A 13,436-nucleotide genomic window follows, 5' to 3' on the forward strand; every position below is an offset into this window, starting at 1 on the left:
TAAGGGCATAAAGATGTCTAAACATGCAGATGGGTAGTCATATGATGATTATACCGAACAACCCTCTCTCGGACTTTCCAAGTGGTTATCATTCATCGAGAGGATAAGTCCGTGGTTATGATTGTACACCATTAGTCCTTACGACCAGGGACAAAACTGAGGCTCTATATGCTAGGGATGTGCTCTGACTCGTTTACCGGCTCCAGGAGAGTAATCAGGTGGCGAGATTGGGTACAGTTGCGACACATATAGGAGCCAGTGCATTGTAGTCGGGGATTCACCGCTCACCTGCGGGTGTGAATATCCTATGTGATCTGATGTAATAATAGTGCATGGAATCTCTGGTCAGAGTATGAGATGTACGTTGGAGAAGGAGTTCTCCAATAGTACACGCGATGCCACTATTATATGTGTCACATAGCTATCGAATTATTATGCAACCCTCGATGAACCAATGGTTGCAGATTCGATCTGAATATATGAGATGAAGGGACCGTACTGTACGCTAATCATAATCGACTGGTTCTTGCAGGCACTATCAGTGATACCTAGGGGATCATGGGACTATGCTACTAGACGCTCTTACCATGATCCGATGGGTACAATCAGAAATGAGTTTTGACATTCTTAATCAAGGTGTTGATGAAGGGTAAGCCCGAATAAGAATAAATATTATTCTGAATCACAACGAGTTGTGAACCCATGGCTAGTTGTATCCCTGAACCATTGAGGGTCACACAAGCACTGGATCGTTTATTCCCGTTGAGAGAATAAATTCAAGGAGTTGAATTTATATTATGATATAGTAAATTCAAGGAGTTGAATTTATGATAATTAAATTTTGAGAAAATAAATTCAAGGAGTTGAATTTATGAGATAGTAAATTCAAGAAGTTGAATTTATGAAATTTGGAGAGAATAAATTCAATGAGTTGAATTTATGAAATTTGAGGATTTAATTTATTAAACTCAAAAGTTGAGTTTATTAAATATTAAATTTTGGAGGTGATAAATTCAAGGAGCTGAATTTATATTTAAATATTAAATTCAAATGTTGAATTTATAAGGGATTTAAATTAAATGTAATGGGTATATGTATAATGGGCTTGTAGAAGTACAAGACCAACATACATATTATTAAGGTTCTTAATTTGACTTTAAAAGATTAATTAGTTAATTAAACTAGTTGGACTAGAATAATTAATTGATTAAGCCCATTAAGTATTTAATTTAATTAATGGGCCTTATGCTTATATATATGTGTATTAGGCTTAGGGTTAAATACAATTCATTCACAATTTTTGAAAAACCCTAGCCTCCCTCTCCATGGTGATTTTCAAAAATCACTCTGTTCTCTCCCTAAAAATTTCGGCCACCTCCTTATAGGGAAAAAGGTTGAGCCGTCTCTCAAACCTTGATCTCCAACGCAAAACTTCTCCAAATTTTCTAGTGCTAATTGGAAGAGTAATAGATCATCCAGTCGTTGATGTGATTAGAAGAAATGAAATGAGTCTCTTGAAGAAAGTTTGTAGGGATTCATCAAGAGCTAGATTCGTCATACCAGATCAGTTGGTGTGAAGTGATTTAATCACCAAAGGTATAAAATTATTAAACTCCCTATGAATGTTTATGATATAATCATATGAGCGCCCAAAGCAAAAAATATTTTGATTGTCAAAATAAATAAAATTTTTAAAATTTCCGCTGTGTTTGGGCGTGTAGAAAACCCAGATCTAACAAAAGACTCTGACAGTTTCTTGGGAGAACATGTTCCTTTCTTGATAGAGAAAGTCAGCCCTTCTCACTCTTCATCCGTCGCATCTCCTCCCTTAGCTCTTCCATCTTCCCCGCGAGGCCCTTGCCCAGTGTATGAGACTCACACTCCTCTTCCTCTTCGTTCTTCATGACCACCTTCTTCATGCTTGGGCGAGAATCCTCCTCTTCTTCCTTGTGATTTTTCATTTCTTGTTCCTTATCCTTGGACTGATCCTCATCCCGAGGTAAGGCTTCTTTACTGCCTGCTAGACTCCGACGCAATCAGCTGGCCCAACTAATCCATCATAAGATTGCCTAGTTGTTGTTTGCCTTTTGGAGGCATGGCTGTTGCATGCGATGCATCATCCCTGTTGTTTTCTAAATTATTTCTTTGGATGACACCATATGTACGCTTTAGATCTGGTTCCCACAGAAGATGCCAAATGATATCACCGGAAAAAAGATTGAATAGACATTGGCAACCTTTTCTTGCAAATCTCCCTTCTCATCGTGGCACACATGGAACATATCGTGAATGGGGTTGGAAGAGTTTTTGTCATGACCACTCCATCGCTCAAATAATTATATGTTCACAAAAATAGATGGAAAAATTCAAGAGAAAATGTGCCGTGTATAAGACTCTGTCTGAAGAATAGAGAAAACCTTTGTGTTTATAGGCAAACTCTAGGAAAAGTTCTTTCCGAATGCAAAAAATATGTTTCTTTTTTGAATTCAAATCTTACCATTATCACAAGATCATTTCCTTAAGGAAAGGTTGGATCCGATCTATCACGTGCTTCTTCCTCACGCTTCTATCTTCTTGAGCTCGGTCCCCACCCAGTAGATCCCGAGCTCTTCCACCGCTTCAAGTACTTTGCCCCCAGACCCTTCCACCCACTACTTTAGTACAACACCTACCGCACCCTCGTTCCGACTAGACCTACTATCTCGGGTCCTCGAGTTCTCGGCCTTATCCATCCTAAGCTTCCTCGTCCTGTCAGAACCACCTCGGGTCTTTGGCACTCACCTTCAACAGATCAGGTGTCCCCTTACTACCGACCCAGTTCCTGTTGGTCCCACGTGCAAAATTTGAGATAATAAAACCCGAAAATAAAGAATAAAATAGACACCGAGATTTACGTGGAAAACCCCTAAAAATTATTAGGGTAAAACCACGGGCAAGATGAAAAGATTTCCACTATAATATTTTGTGGTGTACAACTCACTCACTGTGTTTCCAAAGAGAACACACACTCTCTTAATACAGGAGAACAAAACACCTCACAATATTATAGAACTAAGCACTCAAATGCTTATAAGATGAGAGAAAACTCGAAGAAGGGATAATTTCAGAATGAAGGGGGGAGCTCTATTTATAGAGCCTCTGTCAGTGTGAAGAATACGCGTCTTCTATTTCTTTACGAAACTTCCACCATCCCACTGCATTTGTTGAAAAGTTTTGCCCACGTTTTCTCATTTATTCCCACTTGACTTTGCCTTTTCTTCATTTTGCTGCCAACAGCCTTTCTTGACTGGCCCCACTGACATTTCTCCCACTTGGAGATTTGATTGAGAATCAAACACATCTCCACACATCCTTTCAATCTTGCCATTCCCTGCTGCTTACGTTTCCACTAGACCACTTGAGGATCTACACCACTCAAACTTATCAGTGTTCACTGGCTTGGTCAGAAAATCAGCTATGTTTTCTTTTGTATGGATCTTCTGCATATCCACGCTTCCTTCTTCTACTACTTCTTGCACAAAGTGAAATTGGATTCCAATGTGTTTCGTCCTGGAATGAAAAGCTGGATTCCTTGCGATGTGCAAGGCACTCTGACTATCACAAAACAAAGGAACATTCTCTTGTTTGTGCCCGATCTCCTCCAATAATCTTTTAATCCATATTGCCTCCTTGCAAGCTTGAGTAGCTGCCATGTATTCTGCCTCCGTTGTAGATAACGCCACAACTGTCTGCAGTTTTGAAACCCAGCTTACTGCTCCCCCTGCAAGTGTAAACACATAACCAGTAGTAGATTTTCTCTTATCAGGATCACCTGCATAATCTGAATCGACATAGCCCCTGAGTGTAAAATCCGATCCTCCATAACATAATGCAGCATTCGAGATACCCTTAATGTATCGAAGGATCCTCTTAACAGTGCTCCAATGCTCTCGTCCAGGATTCGCCATATACCGACTAACTGCTCCCACTGCTTGAGCAATGTCCGGTCTTGTACAGATCATAGCGAACATCAAACTTCCCACTGCTGATGCATACGGTACTCGAGACATCTTCATCATCTCTGCTTCAGTGCTAGGACACATCTCGGAGGATAACTTGAAGTTAACAGGAAGAGGGGTCGATATTGGCTTACTATCTTGCATGTTGAAGCGTTGCAAGATTTTCTTCAAATAATTTTTCTGGGAAAGCCAAATGTTTCTGTTACTTCTGTCTCGGTGAACTTGCATCCCTAGAATCTTGTTTGCTGGTCCCAAGTCCTTCATATCAAATTCCCTAGCCAACTGTGCCTTCAATCCTTGGACATGATCTTTGTTGGGGCCTGCTATCAACATGTCATCCACATACAACAGCAAAATGATATAATCATCACCAGACCTCTTGAAATACGTACAAGGGTCTGTACTCAGTCTGTTGTATCCAAGGCTCATGATATAGGAATCAAATCTCTTGTACCAACACCTCGGCGCCTGTTTGAGATCGTACAGAGATTTGTTCAACCTGCAAACCAAGTTCTCTTTGCCTTTTTCCGCAAAACCTTCTGGCTGGAGCATATAGATTTCTTCTTCAAGATCTCCATGAAGAAATGCCGTTTTTACATCTAGCTGTTCTAGATGTAGGTCAAACACCGCACACAATGCCAACACTACTCTGACTGTTGTAAGTCGAACCACAGGAGAAAATATCTCGTTGAAGTCAATGCCTTCTTTCTGAGCATACCCTTTTACCACCAATCTAGCATGATACCGCTCCACTTGGTTATTTCCATCACGCTTGATCTTATAGACCCATCTGTTTCCAATGGCTTTCCTTCCTCGTGGTAGTGTAACAAGATCCCAAGTTTTATTCCTGTCTAATGCCTCCAACTCTTCTTGCATTGCTATCATCCACAAAGATACATCCGAGCTTTGAGTAGCCTCGTGGAAACTCGATGGCTCACCATCCTCTGATAATAGACAATATGCAATGTTGCTTTCAGTGACATAATCTGAAAGCCAACCTGGTGGTCTTCTGTCTCGAGTTGACTGCCTCACATTGGAAACCTCAGACTCAACATGTTCTTGTTCTTCGTGCTCTGGTACTGCTTCACAAGAAACTTGACCTTCGTCCATCTTATTTTCCACCTGAAAAATAGTAGTTTCTGAATTCGCTGTGTCTTTGTCTCCCTTTACTTTATCTTCCTCGAAGATAAAATCCCTGCTGATGACAAGCTTGTGAACACTAGGATCCCACAAGCGAAACCCCTTTACTCCATCAGCATAACCCAAGAAGATACATTTTCTGGATTTCGAATCCAACTTTGATCTTTCTTGCTCATTGTACAGAACGTACACCGGACTTCCAAATGTATGCAAATGAGAATAATCTGTCGGCTTCCCGGTCCACATCTCCATCGGAGTCTTCAGATCAATCGCCACTGAAGGAGAACGATTGATAATATAACAAGCGGTTTTGACTGCTTCCGCCCAAAATGACTTTTCTAGACTCGTAGTCCTCAACGTAGCTCTTGTTCTGTCCAACAAGGTCCTGTTCATCCGCTCCGCCACTCCATTCTGTTGAGGTGTGTAAGCCATCGTGAACTGTCTCTTGATGCCCTCATGTTGACAATATGCATCAAATTCGTCACTGGTATATTCTCCTCCATTGTCAGTCCTCAGACACTTGATTTTCTTTTCAGAATCAAGTTCAACCCGCGCTTTGAAATCTTTGAAGACTTGAAAAACATCTGATTTCTTCTTGATTGGATACACCCAACATCTCCTAGAGAAATCATCAATGAACGAGACAAAGTATCTCGCTCCTCCTAAGGATACAACTGGTGCTTGCCAAACATCCGAATGAATCAGCTCTAATATGCTTTTGCTCCTGACAGTAGAAGTGCCAAACTTTAATCTGTGTTGTTTACTGGTAACACAGTGCTCACAAAAGGGTAGTGACACTTTTGTAAGTCCCGACAGCAGCTTCCGTTCTGAGAGAATTTTCAACCCTCGTTCTGACATATGCCCGAGCTTTCTATGCCATAACACTGTTAATTCTTCTCCTGAACCAATTGATGCAACACCTAGTTCTGCCTCTTTGTGTGTTTCTCCCAAAAGTACATACAGATTTGCAGCAACCCTTTCCGCTTTCATAACCACAGGCGCTCCTTTCACAATTTTCATGATCCCGTTCTCGATCCGAGTTTTGCATCCGATATCATCCAATTGCCCCAAGGACAAATGATTTTTTTTCAGTTCTTTCACATGTCGTACCTCCTATATGGTGCGAATGGTGCCATCAAACATTTTAATTTTGATAGTACCGACCCCAGCGATTTCCAAGGCATGATCATTTCCCATAAATACAGATCCTCCTGAGACTGGTTCATAATGATCAAACAATTCTCTCCGAGACGTCATGTGCCACGTCGCTCCTGAATCCATAATCCATGTGTCACAAAATTTGTGCCTGCCTTCTGCAACAGTTGTTGCTTCGCTGAATAATATTTCACCACTGCCTGAAGTACTGGCCACATTTCCTTGATAGCTTTTATCGATACTCTTACACTCTTTCTTGAAGTGCCCTTTACCGCCACATTTAAAGCAGTATATATTTTTCTTCTTACTTCTCGACTTTGATCTACCTCGCTTTTGGCTCCCACTGGAGTCACGGTCCATAAATCTTCCTCTTATCATCGGCAAAGCCTCTGCCTGCTTCGATGTTACCAATCTATCTTCCTTATTCTTGCGCCGGCTTTCTTCTCCGAGAACCGCAATTAAGACATCGTCGAATCTTAGAAAGCCCATAAGAATATTGTTGGTAATGTTGATGATAAGTTGATCATATGAATCTGGTAGACTTTGAAGTAGAAGCTCCGCATGTTCATTTTCCCCTATTTTATGCCCCATGGAAGTGAGTTGGGCAAATAGAGTATTTAGTGTGTTGATATGGTCGGTCATCGATGAAGATTCCGCCATCCGAGAGTATAAAGCCTTCTCTTTAGGAAAATCATGTTGTGTAGCGACTTGACCTCGTACATCTTTGTCAGAGTATCCCAGATAACTTTGGCTGTTTTTATCTCAGAGATACTTGACAAAACTTCGTCTGCTATAGCCAAGTGTAAATTGGCAACAGCATTATCATTCATCTCATTCCACTTTCCATCATCTGTAATCTCCACCGGTCTATCTCCAATAGCTGCCAAACAATTTTCCTTTCTTAAAACTGCTTGTATCTTTATTTTCCACAGCATAAAATTGTTTCCATTGAACTTTGCTATCTCGTACCTTCCCGCCATTATGTCTACAACAATTTAGTAAACTGGACAAAATAATCCCGCCTTAATAAAAAATTTTCAAAAAATCTTTTCTGATGTGGAAGATCAGTCTAGGCTGCAACCACAGAGCATACTCAGAATTTAAAGAAATTTTAAACCAAGGCTCTGATACCACTTGTTGGTCCCACATGCGGAATTTGAGATAATAAAACCCGAAAATAAAGAATAAAATGGACACCGAGATTTACGTGGAAAACCCCTAAAAATTATTAGGGTAAAAACCATGGGCAAGATGAAAAGATTTCCACTATAATATTTTGTGGTGCACAACTCACTCACTGTATTTCCAAAGAGAACACACACTCTCTTAATACAGGAGAACAAAACACCTCACAATATTATAGAACTAAGCACTCAAATGCTTATAAGATGAGAGAAAACTCGAAGAAGGGATAATTTCAGAATGAAGGGGGGAGCTCTATTTATAGAGCCTCTGTCAGTGTGAAGAATACGCGTCTTCTATTTCTTTACGAAACTTCCACCATCTCACTGCATTTGTTGAAAAGTTTTGCCCACGTTTTCTCATTTATTCCCACGTGACTTTGCCTTTTCTTCATTTTGCTGCCATAAGCCTTTCTTGACTGACCCCACTGACAGTTCCTCGTGTCCCGGACCCGCCCCAAATACTTGGTTCCCGATCTGGTTCATACTAAAAATATTACAGGGTATCGATATAAAAATTTATGTATATAAAGAATAAGGTTATTTATAGAATAAAAAAATATTATGTTTTTATGATACATGAACCATAAATTAAAAATATATGTATAACCTCTATATGATTATTAAGTTCATGGAATAGTTTAAATTTGTAAAAGCTAGAAAACTCAAAAGTAATAGAATGCTTATTTTGGAAAATAACGTTGTAACGCCCCGAAAATTTAAAAGGTCCAAGCGAACCAAATGCATGCAATTATTAAATTCTCTTGTATTTTAATTAATTGTTTTAATTGCATTAATTAATTATGTTGTGCATATTGGCATGTTTAAATATACTTTTCTACATGGTTGCATTAAAATGTATTTTTAAAGGTTATTCGAGTGACGATCGAGGAACAGGGACAGAGGGCTGAAAATGTAAAATGTTTTTATTAAATAATTATTTTTAATTATTTAAAGGGTGATCGATGCTTTTAGTATTTTTGAAAATAAGGGGGTTTTGAGATAATTTTATACGCCGGGACATAAATTTTATCGGTGTTGGTTTTTCAACTAAAATACGAGCTTTTTGGCAACCCGGCTAATAAATTCACATATTTATTTAAAACAAAAACTTTGTTAAAACTTTATTTAAATCCTAATTAGACTAATGGGCCTAATTTAATGGCTTAATAGGCCTAAGGCCTACTTAGTAAACAATTTAGTATTTAAAGTATTAATTAGTCAAAAAGAAAAAAAAAACCCTATACTTTGCACACAACCTCACGGGCACCCTATTTTTAAAATTGAAAACTCTCCCCACCCCTCTCTCAAACCTCACGGCACACACACTCACAATTTGGCAAGGATTTTCGAAGGGTGCAAGCAAGAACAAGCCAAGGTTCGCGTCCCGTTCTTCGTCGTCAACGGTTTTTCGTGCGTATTTAACGCAAAGGCACGCCATATTCTCCATTTACTCATCATCACACCATATTATGTGATTTTTTTATGAATTTGCATGAAAACAAGTCATCCAACCTTTAAATTTCGTAGCCATGCATATAGGTGTTCAAAATCCTTGCTTTTTGGTTCCAAAAATATGTTTTAATGTGTTAAAAGGGGCTGCCATGAATTAGGATATGAGTTAGTATGTATTTCCACAAGTTTAAAGGTCTAGAATAGCACACAAAAGCAACAAATCGCTGCACAAAAACAGAAACGTTAAGCTGGAAACACTTCTCACGATTTGGGGTGTCATGGATTGGTTGATGGGTTAGGTGTTGCATGGCCTAGCTTGGGTCACACCTAGGTCTCGGTTTGGGTCAGGGGAAGAGTCCTAGCCATGCTAGGACTCGAGACCATGGGCTAGGGAGAAGTCCTTGTTGAGAAGGACTCCACCCGAGAGAAAGCCCAAGGGGCTGTGCAGATTTCAGAAATTTGTGCAGGGAGGAGGGCTCGGCCAGGGGGCTTGGGCTGGGCTAGGTTAGGTCCTTAGGGTCCTAGAAGGATGCTAGAGGGGTTGGTTCAGGGTCTGGTATGGTTTAGTTCTAGTAGGGCCGAGCAAGAAAGATGGAACCGTGAGGAAAGCCATCAAGCTCGCAGGTTGCTGTCATCTGGTTCAGAGCTTCGCTGCTTGAGTTCAAGGGGCTGGGTTGGTCTGGGCTTGGCCTGGGCGTGGTCCAGGGAAGGTTAGGGTCATGAGGGGTCAAGTGGTTAATGGCTGGAAGGGGTCCTAGTCTAGATAGGAGTCCTAAAGTCCCTAGGATACACATGCACAACACGTACAGAACATGGGTCATGTTCCAGAAAGTTTTGAGCGGGCCAGGGCCTGGTTTTTTGGGCTGGGCTTGGTCAGGAGGGTCTCTAGATGAGTTTGCTAGGTTTTGGCTTGAGGTGGCTCGGGCGCGGCTCGAGTAAATTGGGAGATGGCTCGGTGTGTTCGTCGAAGGGTCAAAAACAAAAATTAAAGAACAAAAATTGAATCCATGGGTCCACGGGTGTGGCTCATGACTTGGAAGGGTAGAATAAATCTTAAAAATGTTATATTTAAAATTTGGGATCAAAATAACGAGTTTTGGATTTAATCGGGATTTAATCGCCGCACGAAACACTAATTAAAGAGTTAATGGAAACGCATAGTTTTAAGCCTTATAAAATTATGAAAAATTTGAGTTAAGCTTAAATAATTATTATAAGTCTAAGTTTATAATTTGGGAATTTTATATTAAGGTTTTGTTTAATTCGGGATTAAAACGCATTAATACGTTATATTTAAAGATTAATTTAAAAGTCGTCGAATTAAGCTAAATAAAAATATGAGAAAATTCATGTAAGTTTAAATAATTATTTAGGACATGTTAGAGTCAATAAAATTAAGAAAATATCAAAAACGTGAAATTTTACGTCTAGGGGTAAAACGATCTTTTTACACCTAAAAATTAGTAAACGTCATGGCAGTGCCCTATTTGCTGTTTTATATGTTAATATGATTATGTAACATGTTTATGAATTTTTATATGTTGAAATATGATTTTTAAATGTCCATGGATTATTAAGGGTTAAATTGGTCATTTAAAAGATATGTTGCATGTTTGGTTTCAAAATAAAAACGATATTATATGCATATTTTTATAAGTGATGGAAATACAATATGTTGAAGGATGTGAAGAGATTGTGACTACTGAGTATGTTGGAAATATCGTGAGGGTTATGGTCCCAGTGGGAGCCCGACGATCGTGTTTCCTTGGATACGAATATGAATACGTGATACGAATACGAATATGTTAATACGTTGGCCAAGGCCCAGTTGACCGGTGAGTGTGTTGCTGGTGTCCCCGCCGCCCAGTACTGTGGTTTCTTTAGATGGATCCATCGCCCAATACGATCAAGAATACGAGTCACAATCACGATCTGAATTCAACAAACACGAACATGAACATGAATACGAATATGAATATGGATGCATATGAATATGAATACGAATATGAATATGAGTATGTTTATGTTTTTATGCATCATGAAAATGTTTACGAAAATGATTAAAAAGTTTATGCATCTTCATGAAAATGATATTTTAAGTACAAGTATTTTTCACTGTTATATGTTAACTGTATTACGTATTACTTGTTGTCAAGGATATGACGTGTTGAGTCTTTAAACTCACTAGGTGTGATTGATGCAGGTGGTTATGATAATGTTAATGGAGGTGTAGATGGTTGATCTGACTGGACTGGAGGTGCACATAACCCGAGGACCGACGCTAGTTTTCCGCACTAGTTATGATTTATGATTTTGAGTTATGTTAAAGATATTTTTACGACGTCTTATTTGTGAGTGGTTTTTGAGAGGTTATAGTATGGGCTATACTTTTCAAATGTTAGTTGATTGATTTATTTAAAATGATGTCAAAAATATTTTATGTTTGTGTAAGCAATTCGGCCGATGCTATGTGAGTTTTAAAAAAAAAAATTCTAGTACTTTTTAAGAAAACGAATAAACAGACGTTTCAAACGTCATTATGGTTGATAAGCAATATAATGTTAGGGTAGATGTCCTGCGAGCCAACGGTTGGCTAAGAATTTATTGACTCAAGTGTAATAAACAATCTTTATTTTATTATAATTTAACTTTTTATGGTCTTGTTTTACTTTATCTATATACTCATGCAATCAACATAGATAAAGTACTCGATTATACTTTAATACAAATGAATCGTAATTCGATATTGAAACTCATTTGTAAACACTGTAAGATCTAAAATTCGTTCCTGGTCGATTCAGCCACCTAAAACATGGATAAAGGTCGTTTGAGCTCGAGACTAGCATCTGTGATACTGTGTACCGCGTTTCTTGGCAAGGGCATAGAGATGTCCAAACATGCAGATGGATAGTCATATGATGATTATACCGAACAACCCTCCCTCGGACTTTCCAAGTGGTTATCATTCATCGAGAGGATGAGTCCGTGGTTATGATTGTACACCATTAGTCCTTATGACCCGGGACAACACTTACCGGCTCTAGGAGAGTCATCAGGTGGCGAGATTGGGTACAGTTGCGACACATGTAGGAGTCAGTGCATTGTAGTTGGGAATTCACCGCTCACCTACGGGTGTGGATATCCTATGTGATCTGATTAAATAATAGTGCATGGAATCTCTGGCTAGAGTATGAGATGTATGTTAGAGAATGAGTTCTCCAATTGTACATGTGTACTTGTGATGCCACTATTTATTATCAAAGATGTGTCACATAGTTATCGAATTATTATGCAACCCTCGATGAACCAATGGTTGCAGATTCGATCGGGATATATGAGATAAAGGGACCGTACTGTACGTTAATCATAATCGACTGGTTCTTGCAGGCACTATCAGTGATACCTAGGGAATCATGGGGCGATGCTAATAGACGATCTTACCATGATTCGATGAGTTTAATCAGAAATATGATTTCTGACATTCTCATGATCAATAGTTGGTATATAGAATGAGGCAAATTAGGGTAACCCCGAATAAAGGATTATATCCTGAATCACAAAGAGTTGTGAACTCACGGCTAGCTATATCCCTGAACCGTTGAGGGTCACACAAGTACTGGATTATTTTGTCTACATTGAGATATTAAATTCAAGGAGTTGAATTTATAGAAAATATTGAGAGAATAGATTCAAAGAGTTGAATTTATATTATGATATAGTAAATTCAAGGAGTTAAATTTATGAAAATTAAATTTTGAGAAAATAAATTCAAGGAGTTGAATTTATAAGACATTAAATTCAAGAAGTTGAATCTATAAAATTTGGAGAGAACAAATTCAAATGGTTGATTTTATAAAATTTGAGGATTTAATTTATTAAACTCAAAAGTTGAGTTTATTAAATATTAAATTAAATATAATGAGAAATATGTTTAATGGGCTTGTAGGAGTACAAGTCCAACATACTAAATAATTAAAGTTCATAATGAACTTTGATTAATTAATTAAACTAGATGGACTAGCCCAATTAATTAATCAAGCCCATTAATGTTAATTATGATAGTTAGGTCATGAAATTTTTTTAAAAAATTTTGACCTAAAATCATCGCCTCCACTAATTTAGATTGTGAGATTTTCAAGAATCAACAATCATAATTCTGCAAATATTTAGTTTACTTAATTAATAATTAATTAAGTAAATGATCATTAAAAAAATATTAAGATTTCTTTATTCTCATTTATGCATATGATTCCTTCGTGAATTGCTGAGCAAGAATCTTTTCTTTTCGGCTCTTCCAATTGCAAAAAAGAAAAAAAACGGTTGCTCTCGAAGTCTTCTTTCTTGTGGCAAGAAGTTGATTTCTTTTCGTGTTATATTTCTACGCAAAAACATCTTTTAATTTTCTAGTGCAAATTAAAAGAAGAACAAGTAATCTGATCGTGGACCTGATTCGAAGATTAAAGAAGGATATCGAAAAACGCTCATAGGAATTTACAACAAGAGCTAC

The sequence above is a fragment of the Primulina tabacum genome, chromosome 5, assembly GCF_025594145.1.
Source record: "Primulina tabacum isolate GXHZ01 chromosome 5, ASM2559414v2, whole genome shotgun sequence".
NCBI lineage: Eukaryota > Viridiplantae > Streptophyta > Magnoliopsida > Lamiales > Gesneriaceae > Primulina > Primulina tabacum.